Here is an 8,354-nt window from a genome sequence, read left to right on the forward strand (position 1 = left end):
ACCTTAGCTCTACTTTGATCCAAACTTTATCCTAAAAAGCAGCTTGCTGCATGATTAGGTAAATTATAATTCATGGTGCATACTTTATTGCACATACTCATCTATACATCGCAGATATTAGGCATTTCATTGTTTTAATGGCAGTATAGCTATTGAATAAAAAACAAAGACATGTCTTTTAGTAGGTAAAGGAAACATTTATGGCCTCACTTCCAAAAGTTATATCCCAATAAATATGAAGAATAGGAGAATAAAGTGTCATGAATTCCACAGTCATTTGCTGATATTACAGTATGCCTGTGATAAACAAGGCTAACCAGACTGTTGAAACCACTATTTTTGTACTCTTCAAAACTGTGTGCTTTTATACACTGATTCATTTTAATGAAATGTAAATTTAAAGTCTTATTTTTCCATTTGCTTGTACATTAGTAGAGCATTTTTTACATGTCCATTATAATCCTTTATTTCTTTTGTCATTAAAACTTTCGTTCTCCATCAATATATCTGTTTTTCCTCAAGAAGTTTATTTTGTTTAGGTTTGTGTATTTTTGCTTACATGTGTCCAAATTGGTCTTACTATTAAAAAAGACATAAAATAAGTCCAAACATACCAAATTTCCCATCATCTTGCAGAACTAATTTTATTTTTCTTCAGTCACTTCAAAACATATACCAGCATCTTTTCCTTTGGATAATTAGAAGGTTCTAAGCCTGCCTGCAAATAATTGCATAGTCAAATGGACTTTGGCATGCAAAAACATATCAGACACTATGTACTGTATTGTGGTCACCGTGTACCCCAATTAAAGCATATTACCCCTGAATTACAGTTCATTTCTTAAATGGCAGGAGGAAATATCAACAGTTGGTGAGATGTTTATATATCCTGCAACAGCTTATAAAATGAAGCCTTTGGGTTTTAAAAAAAATAAGAAAAGAATGGCTGAAAGAACATTGTCATGAAACTTTATTCTTTACAGATTCTATCTGAAAGTAACAAAAGTGAAACAATCTTCCTGTGCAGCTCTGTTGGCATATAATCACAATCTTTCTTACATTAACATTTAAGCAGATACACCTTTGACTTGATTTCATGCTGTATTTCTGAATGTTTGGTAAAGTGATCTCAATGCTTTTTTTTTTTTTTTTTTCCTTAATAGAATATTATAAAGCTTTGATTTTAAAAACACAAATACAGAACATCTAATGGCCTCTTTTCATTTTACTTTTTAAGGAAGTAAAACAATCTCCCAGACTTGATATGGGATTAGAGAGAGGTCTTTTCTCACTTTTTCCCTGTTAATTTGCAAATTTAAAACAATACCAATAACATTTACAAAACGTTATTGTACTGTTAATGTATTATTGTATGTTAACTTTTACAACTAAATATTTTAAAGGGTTTAATTTTGAAAATTTTGTATATGGTCTCTGCTGGTCTTTAGAAAATTAAACATGGGAAACCATATTCAGATATATTTCTTTACTAATATTTTTAACTGTTTTTCTATACATGCGGTAATAATTCTGCATTGTATTCAGTGAATTTGTCTGGAATGCCATCATGCATAATCTCTGGATGAGCATGTGAGTTTCAAAGTGCTCTTCAGAGTTAATTTGGCCACACTCACAGATGAGAGTTACAGAGTAGTGAAAGGATGAGAGCATCTGCTCTCTCACAGTAGCTGTAAATGAGTCCAGATTGGATTACTGAAAAAATCTTGATCTCACTCTAATCAGTGACAAAATTTTTACTGTAGTGATGAGAGTACAGAGTCTTCACTGGTGTAATATACACATTACACAGAGTGTAATAATATGCAATTTGCATAAATTGGGTTTACTCTGTTTTGTTCACATTACTTTGAAAATTATTTCAAAGATATCTTTCTAAAGTTCACTACCTCTCTTCCCTAAATATTTTTTTCAGCAACCCCATTTTCTTCCCCTGTATGTTCTGCTTTTATTTGTTAAATAGTATTTCTGTCTCTGAGTGGCAGCCTCCATTGGCAGACCTTCCTGAGAATTTCACCCACATTAACATTCAAATGCACCATCCCAAGTACAAACTGAATCTAGGCAGCTGGTAGGTTTCTGCAACTGTAAAAGAACTATGCCCAGCACAAGAATGACTAACTTGGAAATTAATCACACCTACTTCTGTTCTACTTCCATTCTAAAAATTCCATTCTCCTGCAGATTATAACTTAGCAATTGAGGTACACAGGAATCAATAAGGCTCAGGACACTGCCATCCTATCAGGATTTTAGGTCAGAATACTCAGCATTGTGGCTTTTTAAGCTAAAGCCTTTTACTTGAGCCAGATTCGGAACACCCAAACTTGTCTGTTATTACATTGCAGGTAACACAAGAGAGGACGAGATATTCTTTGCTGCTGGACTATGCCGGTGTGCCTGCCTAGCTCAGCACCAAAGCACCCCTGCACCACATCCAAAGAGAACAAGATCCCTCTGAGGAAGCTGGGCAATGGTTTCTCAAGATCTGCAGAGACACAGAAGCATTTCTGGCACCACAGAAGGCTCAAAGGGCTTTCAAATTTCACAGACGCATCTTCGGATCACTCCTGCTACAGATGATACAGAGAAGAGCTATAGATCCAACAGAGAAATAGATACTATGGCAGAGAAAAACTAGGCTTTTAGCTTACCAGAAGTCCAAGTTTTGATATGATTGCTCCCTGCAGACATGTCAAGGGGCAATGTATCAAAAAGAGAGAAATGTTATTTCATATCAAGGGTAATGTGGCACAAGAACAAATGAGTATGAACTGGGCATGAAGAACTGAAATTGTTCTGGAAATTCAGAGCAAGTGCTTTGTTACCAGTCACTGTTCTGAAATACTGGGAAGCCCAAACATAAAACTGCTTTTAATGTGGACTTTAATAAATTGATTAATGGCATTGCATGATGCAATTCCTTGTAATATTAAAAAAAGAAAGAAAGCAAAAAAGAAAGAAAGAAAAAAAAGCAGTCATACTTATCTAACCAGGATATAAATAGGAACATCTGATGTTTCATTGTTTGCCTCACAAACTGCAATGGTTAAAGTCGCTGATTTAGGCACCTTTACAGCCAAGTTGATCATCCTACTTGCTTTAAGACACCAGTGTTCAATTCATTTGTCAGTGTTCTTATTCTGATGTGCATCATCTACACCTTTTCAAGGAGTAAATATGCAGCACAAGAAGAATGATTCATATTTCTATTCTGCTATCAATAACTGCCAAGTAATATAAGAAACTACCTGTACCTTACTCCATAGTTATAAAAGCCTATAAAGGTAAAAAAAGTAGCAGTAGGTCACTCATTTTCTACACATAAGTGGATTTCACACACACACACACACACACACACACACACTGAGTGTTCTTATGAGAAGGAAATACTATGTCTTTGATGGTGATGCAGTACAGATTTGGAGTCTTGAGGAATTCGATTTAAAACAGCCAAGACGTTTTTTACAGGAAGTCTTTTTGGAAGTGTATCACTCCAAGCCTTGTCTTCTAATGTGGTCTTTGAAATTGCCTTTTCAACTGAACATGAAGTAATAATATTTTGTCTTAGTTTTATATGCTTACTATACACTAATAGTATAATTTATACACCTTGCTCTCTAGTGTGTATTTTTTATATGAAAGCTTATTATCTTCATGAAAGCCACTTGGATTCATCAGGAATTAGGTAAAAAAGTTTTGCAGAAGTACAGGAGTCCTACAGACAGTATTTTAAAAACCAAATGGATTTTCTAGAGAATTATGTTACTTCCATAGAGTACGCTGTAAAATATATACAATTAATAACAAAATTTTACACAAAAGTTGAAAAAACACACTGGGAAAGGTGCCAGTTTTCTCAAAATCCTTAGGACATTCCTAAAAGGTAACCGCACAGCAGCATATTAAAATAATTATTCTTCAATTATTACATTTTGGTCCCATTGCAATTCGATTGCACTTTGTGATAAACATTCACTTTTTTTAACACTGAGTTTATTCACCATTTCAGACACACACCATATTTTTCACCATGGTGTATTACCAATATTGGAAAGACTACATAGATTAGGGGTTCAAACATTCTCAATCTGGTTCAATGACCATATCATACAAGAAATTGGAGATAATTTGGTGATCAATGGGTAGACAAAACTAATTAAATGAGAAAGAAATTTTAGTAATACATGTAAAATTGAGTTCAGAAGGGGACAATGTTTGGAGTTGTCTATGAAATGAAAGTATAGGCATATATCAAGCATTGTTAGAGACAGTCAGTTTATCAATTGTGGTAATCACATCCAGAGGAAAATTACCTAAATAGGTAATTAAACCATACTGGACACAGAGCATTGCACTATGTTTATTGGCTCAGTACCCACTATTTTATTGGTCTTTAGCCACAGGTCAACCTTTGATTTTGGCACCTGTAAAATTGCCATTTTGGAAATCACAACATACAGTCATAATGATCTGGAGAGATTAAAATAAAGAAATGTATGATTAAATAGGGAAATGTTACACAGGGAAAATATTGGAAACACCTTTATTCAATAGCTGATGCCTACACAGATGCTCTAACCCAAAGGAATAATTACACTGACATAAGTTATGTAAACTTAAAGACAACAGGACAGGCATATAGAAGCAGAGATTTCTAAAATTTTATGATCATATAGGAAAAATACTTCTGAAAAGAAAATTGATTTTCAAATCTGTAAACCAAATCTAGAAATAGACAAGCTGGTAACACATATTAAAAGCTCTGAAAAAATGAGAAACATTATAAATGTTACACAAATTGAATAATCTTCATGCAAATTTATAATCTAGCTTTGAAATTGGCATTCATTGGCACTGAGACAAGTAGTAATTATCTATAATGCTTACTGACAAGTTGGAGCATTAAAACCACTAGCTGCCAGTTTTGTTTTTTTTTTTTCTTTCCTCTAGGTCACACAATATAGAAAGAAAAATTATTCTTTTCCAGCAAGTTTAAAATACATGACAGCACCTTTTTAATGCATATCTGTAAAGGCGACACACATTTCATAGAACACTTAATGTGCCATTTGAGTCCATTCTTAAGAATTACTGATTTTACAGTTGAGATGTCTTTTACCCTGTCACCTAATTTGATCATAGAATCATAGAATCATTTAGGTCGGAAAAGACCTTCAAAATCATCGAGTCCAACCATCATCCATGCCCACTAAACCATGTCCCAAAGTGCCTTGTCTACGTGCTTTTTGAATACCTCCAGGGATGGTGACTCAACCACTTCCCTGGGCAGCCTATTCCAATGTCTGACAACCCTCTCAGTAAAGAAATTTTTCCTAATATCTAACCTAAATCTCCCTTGCCGCAACTTGAGGCTATTTCCTCTTGTCCTTTCTTTTGTTTGGTTTGAGGGAATATGGGTTGAATTCAATATGTCTGATGTAAGACACTTGTCCTCAAAAACTATCTCAATTGTTCCTTTAAGGTACCTAAAAAAGTGAGATCTTTGGTTTTTTTAAGTCAGTGGTGATACTGCCATTGATCTCAATGGGACTGGAGAAAGGAGCATCATTGACTACACTCTTTTAAGAAAGAGGAAAAAAAATTACACAAAATCCATAAAGTATTGACAAGTTTTATATTGATGAAGGAATATGTGCTTCACACACAGAGAAGCAAAACCAAATTAGCTTCAGCATCTCAGATGGATCAAGTTTCCAGTAATGATTGTCTCCAACCTATTTTTATGTAGTGGATAATGGAACTGGGTCTCAGTATCCTGGTTTGGATCCTTGGCTTAAAGATTTAAAAAAACACAAACGCCTGAAATCAGTGCAATTCCCTAGTGATACAGTTTTTTGTGCTGAGAGCACTACATATCATTAGCACTTACCACCAGTACTTACATAATAGTCTTCAATGTTCAAGGGCACATTGGCAACTGTTTCAAATCACCTCTAAGACTTAGAGGTACTGCATTAGAAGAAAAATTCTGGAGACATGACACCAAAAAAAAATTTAAAAATGGGGGCTGGAGGGTGGTAAGAACAGCAAAGATTACATAAATTCAAAGTAAAGTAATCAGCTATACAAAGAATATATTCAAATCATAAAAGCCTATGAAAAAGAGGACTGTAAAAGCACCTAGCAATTATATAGCAAAAATTTATCTCTGCAGACACAAGTCTGTGCATTTCTCTTGGTGCTAAATTTTGCCTGTGGAAGAAAACCTGAGATTCAGTTAAAAATACCTTCTTTCAAGATTGAAAAATAAGTCAAGTCAAGTATCCCAGTTGATAGCTGGGATGAAAGAAAAAAAAAAAGAAATTAATTTTGCATTTGCTTAAAAATCCTGTTCCTTAATTAGTCCATAGAGGTATTTTGGATTGAAACAATCTTTTAGAACCACTGGTGTAAGTAATAATGTCAAAGTAATACCTTCCATCAGCAGCCCAGAATGTATGTCTGATATTTTCCCCGCTTCTTTCCCCATTTTAAAGTTAATGGAGTAAATGCTAGAGCTTTTCAGGGATCCCCTTTATTGTATTAACAGCCAGTGTAACATCAGGAGAGAAAAAAACAGCAGCAATAGCAGTACTCCTGTCTTCGGAGGGAAGAGGATAGAAAGGAGGGATTTTTCTTGCTATGGAAGGAACATGCTCCTCCTCTGTGGTATAATCTGACTTCATCAATGTTACATCTCTTTCAGGTGAGGATTAAGCTACAACAGAATTTCTCCCTTTAGCCAACCTTTTCCTCTTCCTTCCATCTCCTACCTCCGTCTACACAAAAGCTGCTGATCAAGTAACTGACAGAACTGTGAATAAAGAGAACAAAAGATCTAAAGAGTAATGTATTGATCTGTAACCTTCTATCAAAGTTTTGGCTAATTTTATACCATTTGACTTGTTTTAGCTAGAAATCACCCCCCATTTTATCTAACCTAGGAAAGTGGTGTTATATATTCATATGTACATATCACTTCACAAGGATCTCAAAGGTCTTTGCAAGTTGAATGTATACCATGCAAAAATCTTTTCAGACACCCAGGAATTGTGGTTAGTTCTAGGTTAAATTGCAGGGGCTATAGCGATTTTACACAATAGTTTATAATAGGAATCGAAGATAGCATCCATTTGGAACTGCAGGTAAAGTTAAGTAAGGAGAAAGTAATTACCCAAATTGGAATTTGAATAGAGTGCTAACAACTCCATTCTTGCAGAACAATGCTGACAGGCTTTTGGCTTTGTCACTTATGTGAAAGATGTAATCACCTCTATAATATGGAGCCCCTTACTCTCTGCTGAGCCATAGATTCAGAATTGACTCAATTGAATACAGTTTGGGTTGTTTTTTTTTTAAAAGAAACTACCACTGATTTTCTTTCTGGTTTTACTAGGAGGAAACCAGCCTCTTTGATCACTTTCTTTTGTTCAGGAACCAGCCTGTTTGGTGACACAACTGAAAAAATACAGCCCAAAATGCATTTTGCCAATGGAAAAACCATTTTAGATGCATTTCAGCAGTGGAGCCCAGTTCTCTGTAGCAGCACTAACATTGTTTTCTTTGTCTTCAGAATAACCCCAGGAACAAACACTCTCTGTATGTACAGCACAGGAGCAAAGATATGACTTATGTCTGTACTGTCTTTTAAGGTTGTCATAAGGTTGCTGTCAACTGTGGACTCATCGTCTTACAGTGAGTGGGAAAATTCAGGATCAGGTGAAGGACTAGGGTTCAGGAGCTTCACACACCTAATTAAATCAGTACTCTGATCGACATCCAGATGTGCCCAGTTTGGCAAGGTAGAGAACAGGAGGGTTAGCCTGCTGATAAACTTGTAAAGACTGTTCTGCCTAAGCACTGCAAACTCTCTGTATTCCTTACGAATTTCCATATTTTTTATGTGCAAGAAATTATTTCAATTTTCCTACAAACAGTAACTGTTAGTTTTGCCTTGACTTGAACTCAAGAATCATTGCTCTCATCCAGAAGCAAAGACCTTGGCGCCAATGGATACTGTATCAGAATTTTACATCTACATTTCACAGAACGTTAAAATCACATAGATTTTTCTCTGTCACTGAGAAAGCCATAATTGTAGTTAAGCTCAAAATTAACAAAATCTTTAAACATTACCAGCAGTTACATTGGAAAAAGCTTATTGTGGTGGTAATAAACAAGACCACAAAAGACCCAGGGATGCTTTTTCAGTTCCTTTTTGGCAGTTATTCTGTCTGAATTAGGTATATGCATTGCAGTTACCCTATAGATTATAATAAATACTGAAAGGAAGCTACAGCCTGAATACAAACAACATATGTGACTTAGAGACA

The sequence above is a fragment of the Haliaeetus leucocephalus genome, unplaced genomic scaffold, assembly GCF_000737465.1.
Source record: "Haliaeetus leucocephalus isolate CR32 unplaced genomic scaffold, Haliaeetus_leucocephalus-4.0 Scaffold140, whole genome shotgun sequence".
Lineage (NCBI taxonomy): Eukaryota > Metazoa > Chordata > Aves > Accipitriformes > Accipitridae > Haliaeetus > Haliaeetus leucocephalus.